This window comes from Silene latifolia, chromosome Y (assembly GCF_048544455.1).
Source record: "Silene latifolia isolate original U9 population chromosome Y, ASM4854445v1, whole genome shotgun sequence".
Lineage (NCBI taxonomy): Eukaryota > Viridiplantae > Streptophyta > Magnoliopsida > Caryophyllales > Caryophyllaceae > Silene > Silene latifolia.
The window spans coordinates 483,974,382-483,989,525 of record NC_133538.1 but is presented as its reverse complement, the minus strand read 5'-3'; the positions used below and the strand labels follow the sequence as shown (position 1 = coordinate 483,989,525).

The 15,144-nt window shown below is 35.7% G+C and overlaps 1 non-coding gene across 1 annotated transcript; it reads right to left on the bottom strand.

Moving 5' to 3' along the window:
• Positions 1 to 1,442: 1,442 nt before the first annotated feature.
• Positions 1,443 to 1,549, bottom strand: LOC141635247 (small nucleolar RNA R71). Its single transcript, XR_012539946.1, has one exon. It is a non-coding gene; the product is annotated as a small nucleolar RNA R71 (small nucleolar RNA).
• Between the last annotated feature and the right edge of the window lie 13,595 nt (positions 1,550 to 15,144).

Here is a 15,144-nt window from a genome sequence, read left to right as displayed (position 1 = left end):
GTTCAACATTATAATGAGTCAGTAGTTCCATAGCTAGGGTTAATGGGTAATTAGGGGAAACCAACATGGGCAATGATTCATGCTTAAATTAATATGCTTTCATGGTTAATTTGCTTGCTTGTTATGATCTCAACTCATGCACATGTTATGTTTGATGAAATGCGAGCCTATGAATCCTTGTATTTTTTACCCATCACCTATCTTTTCAATGAGACTTGTAAGATATAAACCAACTCGAGTCTCATTAGACCATGCATGTTGTTGAGTAGGGAAGACTAAGTTGACTTTTAGGTGTTGTACAATCTAATCGATTCGGCTGCGGGACCCAAACTTTCCTAGGATTGTAAGATATAACCCAACTCAATCCATCACAACAATAAGTGCTTGCTTATAATTTGAGAACATGTTTGTATGATCAATTCCCATGAATCCCCTATGACCCCATGATACCCTAATGATTTTTATCAATTGTTTACAACCCTTTTTAATTCATCTTGCTTGTTTACTTTTATTGCTATTTAGTTTAGTGACCTTCTACATCAACCCAAATTGTGACACCCCTACGACACCGCTAGTTGCAATAGAAATCTCATCTCAATTCCCGTCCCTTAGGATCCGACCTTTACATGCCTCTTTACTAATTGTAGAGTTGTTTGTGAAGCTATAAATTGTGTTTTGGTCTAGGTGCTCCCAGCGACAAGTTACCGAAAAGATTTAGTCCGACCAAAAATGGCGCCGTTGCCGGGGATGGTGTTAACTTGATTTAGATTTTCTTATATTGTTATTAGTTGTGTCTTTCTTTGCCTTGGGGAAGTAAAACTCCTCAAGGTTTGTTCTAATTATTTTCGAGTTGTTTGATATTTTGCATGTCTAGAAGGTCACAAGGTGACTTGTTACCTTTTGATCGTGAAATTGAAAGAACTTTGACAAACAATAGAAGACTTGCTAGGAGAAATTTGAGAGATATTGGTGAGGTTGTAGATACTCAACCAACTATTGAGTTCATCAACCCTTTTTCAAGAGAAGGTGAGGAGAACATAACACAAAATACAACACAAAATCAACCCACAATGCCTAAGTTTTCATCACATTCCGTACCCACCGAGGAGAACCTACCCAATGGTACTCCCACACCACAACATCTAACCGGGAATTTCATTGACAAATCCGCATTTATTCAATTAGTCGAAAGAAGCCAATTTGGGGGGATGCCTAATGAAGATCCTCACTCTCATATGGAGGATTCTTGCGATTATTGTGATGCGATTTCTCTAACCGGTGTTACTCAAGACCAAATTCGATGGGTCTTATTTCCTTTTTCTCTAATTGGCACCGCGAAACAATGGTTGAAGGGTCTTGATAAGGCCACTCTCGGAATTGATTCTTGGAAGAAGTTGGCTCTAGCTTTCTACAAAAAATTCTATCCACCGGAAAAGACTAACATGCTAAGAGCTCAAATTACGGCTTTTAAGCAAAGGGATGAAGAATCTTTGTATGAAGCTTGGGAGCGGTTCAAAGGAATTTGTCGCTCATGTTCTCACCATGAAATTATCGAGTGGTTCTTGGTACAACAATTTTGGACGGTCTATATGAAGATTCAAGGAACATTCTCAACATGGGATCAAATGGAATGTTCACCGAAGTTGATGACAATCAAACTTCGAACAAAATTGAGGACATGGCGGTCCATAACTCACAATATAGTAGACCTCGCAAGGCTACTAGAGGAGGAAAGCATGAAGTGGACTCAGTTACTCAATTGGGTGCTCAACTTAGTGCTCACATTGATACCATCAATTTGAAGTTTGAAAAGGCCATGGCTAGACTTGAAGAAGCCTCAAAATCACCAAAGCATCATGTTAATGCCATGACGGCATCTTCATCAATCCCAGGTGGGATATGTGAGAATTGTGGAACTTTGGGACATGACCCAAGTGAATGTAGGGGAACAAATGAACAAGTGAATGCTTTCCAAGCATACAAGAGTGGTACCCCTTATTCCAACTATTACAATGAAAACACCATCTTCCATCCAAATCTCTCATACAAAAGCCAAAATGTTCAAAACCCTCAAACAACGTACACCCCACCTCCGATGAGAAACCAAAATCAAAGACCCTTTTACAACCAAAACCAAGGTTATCAAAATCAATCTCCATACAATCAACAAAATGACCAAAGTTTTGATGTTCAAAAAGCTGTCCTTCAGTTGCAAAAGAATCAACAAGAGTTTTTCACTCAAATGCAAAAGGATAGTCAAGCAAAGGAAACCACCATCAACAACACCCTAGCTCACACCAAAATGTTGGAAACCCAATTGACTCAACTAGCATCTTCAAGCTCACAAAGACAAAAGGGGCAATTACCACCTCAAAGTAATCCCTCAAGACATGAAATGGTTAGTGCCATTCACTTGAGAAGTGGTACAAGGTATGAAGCACTGAAGAAGCAAGTTGAGGATGAAGTTGTGGAAGCTAGTGACAAGGAAGAAATTGTGAAAAACTCCAATGATGGAGAACCATCAAAAGAAGAAATTTCAAAGAAAAATGAAGACAAGGTCAAGGAGAAGGAACCCATTGTGAATAGACTTCCTTTTCCAAGTCGTCAAGCCAAGCCCAAATTTGATGACCAACTTGGAAAATTTATGGAAATTGTGAAGAATTTGGAAGTCTCAATTCCTTTCACGGAATTAATCAATCACGTGCCGGCCTATGCGAAATACATGAAAGACATCCTCACAAAGAAGAAGTCGATCCAGAAGCTTGAGACTATCACCGTCACTAAGGTGAGTAGTGCAATACTTCAAGGGAGTTCACCTCCAAAACTCAAGGATCCGGGAAGCTTCTCCATACCGTGTACCATTGGCGACACCATGATCAACAAAGCCTTATGTGATCAAGGGGCTAGTGTGAGTGTTATGCCGTACTCGATGAGTAAAAGGTTGGGAATGGGAGAGCTTAAATGCACCAATATCACACTCCAAATGGCCGATAGATCAACGAAGACACCATTAGGGATATAGGAAGATGTTCCCGTACGAATTGGGAAATTTTTCATCCCGGTGGACTTTGTCATTGTTGATATGGAAGAAGACTCCAACATTCCAATCATTCTAGGAAGACCTTTCTTACACACCGCGGGTGCGGTGATTGATGTAAAACATGGAGAGCTCACTCTAGAAGTGGGAGATGAGAGTATAACTTTTAATCTTGACAACACCATGAGAGCTCCCCGCTTGCATGAACCATGTTTTATGATTGATCATTATAGCCGGAAGGATGATAGGAAGAAGTCGAAACTCCAATGGAAGAAGAAAATTGAAGATGCTCCATTCAAAGAGCAAGTGAATTGTAACAAAGAGAGCTTGAAAAGCTCACCAAAGTCAAGCAATGAAGAAGATGGCCTCATTGGCCAAGAAATGAAAATGGGAGAGTTGTCTCTATCAACTCAAGAGATCTTTAGTGATCAAGTAGATGAAGTTTGTGGTCTTTGGGATGATGAATTTGAAGGGATTTTCAATCCCTATATTGGTAATGCTATCGATCAAGACCGACAACAAGGGCAAAGATCTATTGAAGATCTTTATCATGACAATGAACAAGCTTTTGATTACTTCCTCAAGGTGTTGAGCAACATCAACAACACCTTGGACATGCCCCCATGACATCTCACTAAGGATGAGAGTTTGGTGGAGTCCTCCCTAAACCACCATTTGTAAATATTTCTAACTCCTAACTCGCATTTTAATTCTCATATTGCATTTTTGTCATTTTTGGATTTTTATGCCTTGATCAAGATAATTATCATAGTTAAGAGAAGTTAGGGAGGGACTAATGATTTCAATTGATGTGTAGTGCTTTGGCTTAGTGTGGGGATAGCAATTGCCTAGGCTATCCATGCCTTAGTAGTGCCCCCACAATGAAGAACACGAGATTTTGAAGAATGAAAAATGACAAGGGATATGCAAGAACACGGATGGAACTGAATCCGGGTAAAAGGGGTAGAATCCGAGCGTTTTCAAGAGAATCCGCCCGTTTTCCGGCAACCCGGGCGTCTTGGTCAGAATCCGCCCGTCCTTCATGAGCTAAATTTTTAAAATTTTGGGACTGTTAGCAAATCCGGGCGTCCTGCAAAAGAATCCGCTCGTCCTCAGAAAGACGCCCGTCCTGTAAGAGAACACACCCGTCTTTTTAGCTGAGAAAAACAAGAAAAATTCCTGGAAAGGAATCCGCCCGTCTTCACTGAAAGACGCCCGTCCCGCAGCTGAACAATCCGAGCGTCTAAGTGAACACATTAGCGTCAATTTAAATCGTTGGTAAAAGAAAAATGATCAACCTATTATGAATCAATGATTTATAACCTCGATCTCCTTTTCAACTAAAAGGCACGAGACATCTTGCTTTGAATACAAGATACGCATATACCATTAGATCTAATGGTTTCAAGAGTACTCGATAACTCTTTGCGTTCATCATTCCAGAATCTTAGGTTTGATCTTGGGTTACCAATTTGAGTCTTGCATCATCTTCATGATATATCATTCTAGTTTCGTTTAGAATATAATCACCTTGATAATGGGCTAGCCATACATCAAATCGTGGTGTATAAGGTCACAAAAGTGTAACCTCTTTTGTATCGTAATAAGTATATATTCTTATGTAGAGTTTATGTACTTAATAGACATACTTAAGTACAACTATAGACCCAAAACTAGATTGATTACATAATGACTCTATCTCTCGATATTATTGTTGCTAGTCGTCATATTCTAATCATCTTATGTGTCGAATACAATGATGAAAACCTCCACTGGTTTCTAATATTGACGAAGTGGTACTAGCAAAATTTATGTTGAATCAAATAAACATTTAAAGAAGAAGGTCCCATTAGATGTCCCACAACTAACTTGTTGATTCTTCAATAATTTGGGGTAGTTTCCTTTCTAGTGTCCAACATTTAAGACAATGGAAACTTTATCGGTCGGGATTGATAGGTTTAGTATCGTCATTCTCAACAACTTTACCTTTAACATTACCTTGTATCAATTCCATTATAATCCTTACTTCTTGAACCTCGTCTTCATTTTAACGGTTTAAGAGAATGCTCCCACTCATTTCAATGAGTCTTTGCTTTGAGAAGCAAAATTGAATTCATGAAGATTACTCTTCATTTGTTCGTTTTAGTCTTAAAACTTTCATTGAAGTGGTTGCGTTATTTTGGCCAATTACGAATTCTGACAAATCTAATTACCAAAACAATTTATCGCTTCAAGGTACTTAATTCAATTAAGTATATGAATAACAATCCATTGTAAGTAGATGTGTTAGTCAAGAATCAAAAACCTGTTTGATAATGAATAACCTTTATCTATACTCTTTAAAAGAGATCCTTAGCAATGGTTCATTTGAGGTTTTAGAAGCAAATTCATATTTGTCTTTAGTTACGATGTTTTAATGGAGGTTTTGAAAAAACGAAATGATATCGTATATGAATTGTGGTAAAGAAATAGAGCAATATAATAACGGAATAGTGGAAAACTTAACATTTATCGTTTTAATAATACTTGTAAATAACAAGTAAAGCATTTACATAGTGACCTCTACCCAACTATGATAAATGATTCCAAGATCCAAATTCATATTAACTTGGGCACGGGATAGCCGATGGAACCCTTATCAATATAACTCGGTGGACTAACTCTTTAATCGATTCTACTTTTAGAACTCTCGGTCGATAAAATTACTCTAATATTTATCTATAGCCCGGAACACATGCGATTACGGTTACGAATACTTCCGTTGAGCTCAATCCAAATTTCGAATAAATGTGTCCTTGATCCAAACCCACATTAACTTGGGCACGGGATAGCCGATGAAACCCTCATCAACATGAATTCGGTGGATAGACATTTATCACCCACTTTCCCTACGTAACAAGGTTTGTACCCCGGTGTGGCCGAGTGCACTCCCTCATGAAATAGGTTTTCATGGTTTCTACTTTTTGGTAAGGCTATGTCTCAATTGTTTATTTTTAGCGAGAGGTCATGTCAATTTATTATCTATCATATTTTAAGTGAACTAAAGCGGTGAACTACGATAATTCTAATTGACACAGTCGATAAACTCGATTAAAAGATTATGCATGTTTTAGTTATGGCGATTTAGCGATGCATGCAACATATAAATAAAATGCAAAGCATAAAATAAATCCTAGTATGGCCTTCCTGAAATAGAAAATCTAATTAACTATTACATATTCGGAAACCAACTCCATTGGTCCCTTGAACTTCGGTTCTTGGCACGCATCTCGAGGTAACATCGTCTCTATGTATCGCCTTCTTGAGTGACACCGTCTTCAAGGAACTCCGAAATAAATAAATTACATAATTTCCTATTATACATTTGTAATTAAAATAAAAATAAATCTATTAAATTACAAAACGGTGATACGAGATCACAATAAATTACAACCGAATCGATATTCCCATACATTTCAGGTAATACCAATTAAAAACTAAGGTCATACTAAGTAAAATTACATAATTCAAAATTACATAAAATAAAATTATGACAATCATAAATAAAATACAGCATTATAATATGTATGAACATGCCCGATTTTATGCCAAATCGCCTTTAAAGAGCCAATATCGTATATTACACGGTTTTTACGGATTTGCGTGATTCAACGTTTTATAATCACAAAAATTACATAAATTCATATTTATGCACAAGTTGATTACCCTAACTTTTTAGGACTCAAAATTAGTGTTCACTAACTATTTGACTATAATTAACTTATATTACTTAAAATTGTTCATTAATGGACTCAAAAATTACAATAAAATGCTATAAACTTCAAATAAATCACAAAAATTTCAAATATATTTGAAATTTGAAATTTAAACTCATGAATATTCTGGAAAAATACCATGACACTCATAATATTCAAAAACTTAGGTTAAAAATTTCGAAAGTTATCGGGAAAAACAATGTTGCGGTTTATCGGATTTATCAATAAAAATCATAAAAACATGAGAAAAATTATATTCATCAACTTTTCAATTTTAGATCTGAAAAAGATAATAAAATGCAACATGTGACATTTTTCCTTAGTCATGAAGTATGTTTTAGCAATTATTCACTAATTAAGTCACTATTTATGCTATTTTTCATCAAAAATCCATAAATCATGCATGAAGACTTCATTATAGCCTATTATTTTACACACATCTTGTAACATTTCATGTGACAACATACTAAAGTTCTATGACCAGATTCGAAATATTTCTCATATTAACCTATTTTTCATTTAAATTCGATTTTAAACATGAAAAATCCATATTTCGAGCATAATAACTCATAAAATTATGAAAATTTCCAGATCATCTAAAAATAATATATGTGAAAACATATCCAGAAACCACTGGAAAATTCGAAGTTTAGCTAATTTTCGTCCAAAAATGACATTTTTATCATAAAAATCACATTTTAATGCCAATATTATATAAAATGAACAATAAAATCCATAAATTTATCAAAATATCCTAAAAACATTTTAGGACCAGAAACTTTAACATGCATAAAGTTATTTCGTGATATATCATAATAACACAAATTTACAAGTTTTATACGTTAATCGTATAACTCGGAAAAACAATAACCGATTTGCATGCGAACAACCTTGTGTTCTTGATACCGCTTGTTAGAAATCTATATCTCTTTATATAACATATTCATATATGTTTCAAATTTATTTAGTCATAAAATAAATTCTAGATCTTATGCATGCAAACTAAAAAGGTAAGAGAAGAAATCATGTTCCTTACTATTATAATTTCGGTCATATTGGGCACCAACAAGATCTCCTTCTTGTTAGTTCTTCAGCTTTCCATTAATGGATGAACATTCTTGACTTCAAATTAGAAGCCCTCCAATTAGTAGCACCCAAAACTATCCCTTAATACCACAAACTAACATGTACTAGATGTTTGTCATGTAGTTTACCTTAATATCTATTACTAATACTCATATACTACTTCTAGTATTATTAGTGTTTGATTTAAACTAATTGATTCACAAAAATGAATTTTTATGAAGAACAAGAGAGAGAAGTAGTTGTTTTTCAATAAAACATGAGAGAATAATAAAAATGAGGAAAAATCCTCTTACAATTCCATCTACAAAACCGGTGGCCTTGGTGGGTATTAGGACCATTTTCTTTTTCTTTTTGTCTTCACAAGACAAATGGTGTAAGGCTTTGTCATTGTCAAGTCACTATCAAGTGTCATGGACAAATGAATAAGACAAATGAATAAGACTAAAACCCACTAAAACTCCCACCTAATTTCGGTTTACATGTTGTAATATGGAGTCCATTTTATTTTTGTCAATTGTACAATTGCATGTAATATGACATGTGACATGTCTTATGTCATGTTTTAATTTAAAATACATATTTAACAAATTAAATATCATTTACAAATTAATTAAATCATATTTAATAAATTGACTAGTAATTTAAAATTACTTTCTCATAAAATGGTCATTTAATTACTAGTTAGTATAATTCACAATATCTTGTAATTATAACTAACATATCATTCTCATCTCGCGTGTTTCGCAAACACCGATTAATTTTAGAAATATAACTTCTTAAATTACTAAATAAGATCTCATTTAATCACATTATAATAAGATGTCATTTTCTCTCTTATGATAATAATTTGTTCAATTTTAAGGAATTAATTAATCTGTATCGGCATACAACCAATTAATCTTTTCAATTAAGGGAATCATCCTTTAGGTGTGACCTCAAGGGATCAACTGATCACCACCGTCGCACGACAGTAATGTCAAACTCTAGCCAGCCAATCATTACCGATATGTGTGGACCAGTTGACTATATATGTAATGTATCATCCCTTTCGTATTCTTGGTATGAGATTTAATAATGATATTTAAATCATGTGATCGCACTATTGTTGAGGACACATTTCCCAACATGGAACTCCAGGAATCTTTTCAAATCTGTCATGGAGTTTTTGGATTTCCTGGAGCATAGCCTTCATGATTGCTATGTTGGTTTGATCTGGTGGGGTTTCTTCATTTTGGATTTACTTTGGCTCTGTTTCTTCGCCAACTATGGATTTTGGTGGAGTACGAGTGCCAAAGTTGGAGAAATCAATGTTCCTGATAATTCAGGAAAATGGTGTGCCTGGTTGAACTTTCAACATTGATCCTGAAGTGTTCTCTCCTCGCCTTAGTTTCAGGCTGGAGTCTGATTCCTTTAATTTTGCAACTTCAGCTTCAGCTTGTGCGGCAGCCAGTTGTTGTTCAATGCTATCTCCTGTCATTTCTCAAGTTTTTGTGTTGTTTGGTTTTGGGTTTTTGATTATTTTTGAGGTAGATGCCCCACGGTGGGCGCCAATTATTTTGGCAGGGATTTCACTGAAGATAAACGTCCTACCAGGGGGATTAAGGAGGGGTGATCTAAATCAAGTAGTTTGCCTGACTAGTATTGCTAAGTAAATAAATAAGTAAAAAGTAAAGACATAAAGATTTTATACGTGGAAAAACCCTGGGAATAAGGGAAAAAACCACGGGCACCAAGCCAAGAGAGATTGTTACTATGATTTTGAGTAGCCTGACATAGTATTTGTGTATCAGGCGTGACAGGTAAAGGATATTGCTTTAATATATTTTGAATACAATAATGAGAGTGATAGTATGAGTATATCAGTGTATGTTCCAATGTCCCTTCTGTTTTTATCTTCTCTTCTATTTATATTAGCCTCCAAAAGTAGCTTCCTCTAGTCTGTTTAGGGTTTCCTGTTAAATAGGACTCGTGCCCTATTTACTCGGAAGTAGTTAATTGACTGAAGCAGCATTTCAGCCGTTGCTTTTGATTCATTCTTCCATCTTCTTCTTTTGAATTGGTCTTCATTGTTTGTAGGGACCTTACTTATATGGCCTGGTCGCGTCTTTCTTGTAGCCTGTCAGCTTGGATAATGTTTCTCTTGTTCCTGATGTAGTTTCCTTTCAGGTCAGGCTTAGTAGTTGCCTGACCTATGCTTCTCTCCTGCTTGGTGCCTATCTGTATACTCTTAATGCCTGACTTGGAGTATTTCTTGCTCAGGTCTTGGCTTTGAACATTGCCTGGCCTTTGTCAGGCAAGACAGGATAATTATGGTCCCAACACTAATGTTTCCGCCATTAGAACGATCATGTATGCCATTATATGCACATGCCTTGATGAATCATATGCTTGGAGCATGATAAGTCAATAACAAGTTAATTTGAATGAAGGTCATTTGAAAGCCTTTAAGAACATCCATTGAAATTCTTGAGGAGAATTGAGGATTTGTTCTTATGTTTGGATCACATACTAAGTTGTGTATTGAAGGGTTACACAAACTCTAGCTTCCAAACCTATAAGGATTTATTAAAATCCTAGGGTGATTTTATTGACTTAGGAGTAAGTGACTAGAAAATGTTTTAGTTTCAACCATTGCAAGTTCTACAAACAGAATCTAAGTATACTGTGATAAGATGGTCAACATAGGGAGTCAGAGTAGATCCCTCTACCAAAGACTTTATCACAAGTTATATGATAATAGTGGGAGCATCTTCCAAATTTAAGAGCCCAAGTCTAGTAAGAAGACTAGACATCTACTTAGATAAATTCATGTCATTAGAAATACCATTGAATAGAAGGAAATAGCTATTCATAAAGTTGGACTGTATGGATACATGGTATATCCACTTACCAAGCATTTATTGCAACTTTACTAGTGTAAAGTGTACACTAAATATTATAGGATATGAAATAGTAATAAGGTATTGACTAATCGTATGATAGTCGCATTTATCGTTCGAGTTTCTTTAAACTCATTCACTACTTTGTTATATTTACGGGTGAGAGTGTCTTCGGGTCTCCCAATCAAACACATTTATATTCTCAACAAACAACTAGTTAGTGGTTAAGTCGAGGTCGATCCATGAGACGGTGTGCTTTGGGTTCTAAGTCTATCTATCTCAATTTATGCTAGTGTCCAAATTGATTTGGGTTTGTAGTTGGTGAGTCTAAACTAATGCAAGCAATGAAGTAAAACAATCAATAAATTAAGAGATGTAAACAAATGACTAAAAGTGCTAGGATATCATAGGTTCATAGGGTATTTATGGGAGTTGATCATACAAACATGTTCTCTACTAGATGCATGCACTTATTGTTGTGATGGGATCGAGTTAGTGTATATCATACAATCCCTAAGAAGGTTTGAGTCCCGGAGTCGAATCGATTAGATTGTACAACACCTAAAAGTCGACTTAATCGTTCCTATTCAACTATATGCATGGTCTAATGAGCGAGTTGGTTTATGTCTTACAAGTCTCATTGAAAAGATAAGTGATGGGTAAGAATTTCAAGGATTCATAGGCTTAGCATTTCATCAAACATAACATGTGCATAAGTTTAAATCACCACATGCAAGCAAATAAATTATGTGAACAATTTTAGATTAAGTATGAATCAATCCCCATGTTTGTTTCCCCTAATTACGCATTAACCCTAAGTAAGGAAACTACTCACTCATGATCAAGTTTAACATGTTAATAAGGTTGTCAATCATACTAACAAAGCAAAACATGATGAATAAACGAAAGTGATTAATAATAATTAAATAAGGGTAAAGAGAATTATACCTATGAAGATGATTCCAAATAATAAAGCAAATAATAAGAGAAGAAAACTTGATTGATTGATGAAGAGTTGTCAACTCTCCAATAATAGCCCAATAGTCTTCAATTACCAAATAATAATAAACTTGAACAATGATTAAGGAAAGATTAATGTGTAATTTTGTGGAAAGATTAAAGGATAATCTATTCTAATCTACTCCTAATCTAATCGGAGTAAAGTTGGTTCTATGAGGGCTTGATTTAATCTAAGAAAACTTGATCCTTTGATTATTCAAATGGATTATATATAGTGGTACATCATTAGGTTAAGCAAGGGTAGATTAGTAAATAGCATTGCTAAGTGTTGAGTAGGGAAATGCTCCTCTCGAAGGAGATGCGCATATCACGTTGCTAGTCCTGCCATAATATACTCGTCCCGCACGTCTGGAATCTTGGCCAGAGGTCTTGTCTCGGGATCCGAGCTGATCGTGGAGGAGACGCTCGGACTGTCTGGCTGCAAGACGGGCACCTTGCCTGCGGGACGCTCGGATATTAGGAAAGGAAGACGAGTGTCTTGAAGGGGAGACACTCGTCTTGGGTCTGGGGACGAGCGTCTTGAGTCTCGGGACGCGTGGATTGGCGGACAGCTTGTCTATTTGAGCTCGGATCGTAAAACGGACGTCATATCCTCATCCGGACTCCTATTGGAGTGATTCAAAAGCCTAGACCACTAAAATTTTTCGACGCCGTTTCATCTAGCATACTTTCAGAGCCAAAGGAGCAACTCTTAGTTTGGGTTCCGAGCAATTTCTTTATGTAATGGCTTCCTTCTCGTCATCCTTGCTTTTAAGCCTATGATCCTTCTATATACTCTTTATTCCTACATCCTTGGTCATCATTCTTGCCTCCTCTTCATACTAGTCCATCCAATATCGTCAAAAAGCTTCAAAATATGCATGGGAGACGGGAATTTTCGCCTAATTATCTTCTTTTCTACAAAACATACGAAATGCACTAGGAAAGCAAAATAGAAAGAATTTGACGGATAAAATGGCTATGGAATGTTATAATAGTATACAAAATGGGCTCAATTAGGGGACTAAATGTGCGTAACTATGAGTCATATCAAATATCCCCAAAACGAACCTTTACTCGTCCCAAGTAAGGAGGTGACTAAAACTAGACCTTTATTTAAACTATCCTAATAATATAACCCATGTGAGATAATTAGCGGGTCTCACTCCGCCCCTTTAACTCACAACAAGACAACCATGAGGTAGGATGCCTTCTTACAAGGCAAGGTGGGGCTTGCCAAAATGGCGATACATCCAAGCATTAAAGCACAAAAAACAAGTAATGGATGCATCTACAAAAATGTATAGCCACTTTCGTCATCTAAGTGGCAGAAATTATCTACAAGGGAAGCAATCTAAGGGTACACATTCCATCATAGATATGGTTTCTTCAAACTACTAAGCCTAGAAGGATACCAATAAATCACCTCCAAGTTGTGTCAATCTAGGGTATATTTGCCCTCAATTTTTAAATGCTTTCGTCAAGAGTAGACTCCCTATGGTGTTAGAAAAACTGGAGGATCGCAGAATTCACATTCTTGCCCAAACAAAAAGAAGGGTCGTCCCCTCTCTACCATGCACAAAAGTGGATACGATGAAAAAGGGATCAATATATTTTTGAGTTTCATATGGGAGTTTGCTTTTTGTTGTTGTTCCCCCCCCCCAATTTGAGGCATTTGACATTTTAAGAACTTTTCTTTTTGCCATTTCGGTGATGTTTGCCATTTTCAATACTTGACAACTTTCAACTTTTTGCATTTTCTTTGGAACATTTTCAAAGTCACCCCAATTAGTAACGAGGGTGCCTTATATTTGAAGCTTAGGAGTTCTTATTTTTGGACTCCTCTTTTCTTTTGATTCTTGAACTCAAATTTTGATAATTTTTGTGCCCATTCCCTTTGATGACAAAATGTGGTAGAATATGGAAGATGGTTGCATGGTTTCAAGGGTCACCCTGGAATCAACGGTAGCCAAGGATTTATCACACCACAAGGTACTCTTGACTAGGCCTTAATCCATGGGTCAAAGGATACTAGCATGACACACTCTAGGGTGTTTTACAAGTATTCTAACAAGCAACGTCTTAAGAAGAAAAAGTATCTACAAGGGCCTATATACACTTGTCAAGCTTCCCAAATAGATGCTTTCACAAAATATTTTCCTAAATGCAACTATATGCCATGATGCAACTAACATTTATACATCCTAATGCATATGCTTCTACCAACTAGTATGCCATATATTCTAAATGCAATCCAAAATCACATTGTTTATACCGCATCAATAAAAATAAAGCCACATAGTCATTAACATAAAGAGGAAAAAGGAGATTGGAAAGATCATACCATGCGGTCTTCAATATCCTCATGTCTCGGATGTGGCGTAGTCGATAAATGGCTAAAAGGATAGACAAACAAGCAAACAAGTATATACAATATATACAATTCTACACTAAAAAGGAATGAACATGTTTTTAGGTTTTTCAATTTTTCAAATTTTTATGGTTTTTAATTTTATGAAATAAAAAGACATGTTTTTGTGTTTTTCAATTTTTTTTTTTTTTTTTTTTGCATTTTAAAATATAAATTCCCATCCCCCACTTTATTTTGGACATTGTCCTCAATGTACATGTAGGAGTAGAAATGAAAAAGAAATATATGTTTTTGGATTTTTAAAGTTTTATTGAAGTGCAAATACAATGATATGATATGATAATGCATGCTCTAACTAAATGCAATTCTATATGACATATATAACAAATGAATGCAATCTAAACTATATTATATAATGCATGATTTCTAGTAAACTATGGTCACCTATGATCAAACCTCCCCAAACCGATTTAAGCACTATTTCCAGTGTAGAAAAGAATAAGATTGGTCATTAGTGTCTATGCATTAATTCTAGTCTATATGCAACTATCTAGATGATCATGTGAGATATATTACAATGCAATTATACTATATGAACTAACTAATGTAAATGAAATATGAAATATAATACAAATGCAAGCTAAATGTATATGTAACTAAATGCAAGTGTAAATGTAATGCAAAGTCAAAGGAAAGAGTATCTTACAAATGGTAGTTTGAGGGAGGACTCCACCAAACTAATTCCTTGTTGCCATATTTATTGATGTTGTCCATGTTGCTCAATGCTCTCAATAACCGGTCAAAGGCTTGAGCACAATCCTCAAATAAGCATGAATACGGTTTGTTCCAACTCAATAGGAAGCTTGGCCAAGGGAGCTTGACACTTACTCTCTCATTCACCTTGCCCTTGGCACTTGAGTCTTTGCAATGCTTCAAACCAACAAGCCTATGATTCTCGTCAACATAAGGTATGCAGTATGGCTCATATTCGTCCGGAGACTTCCACTCACCAACTTC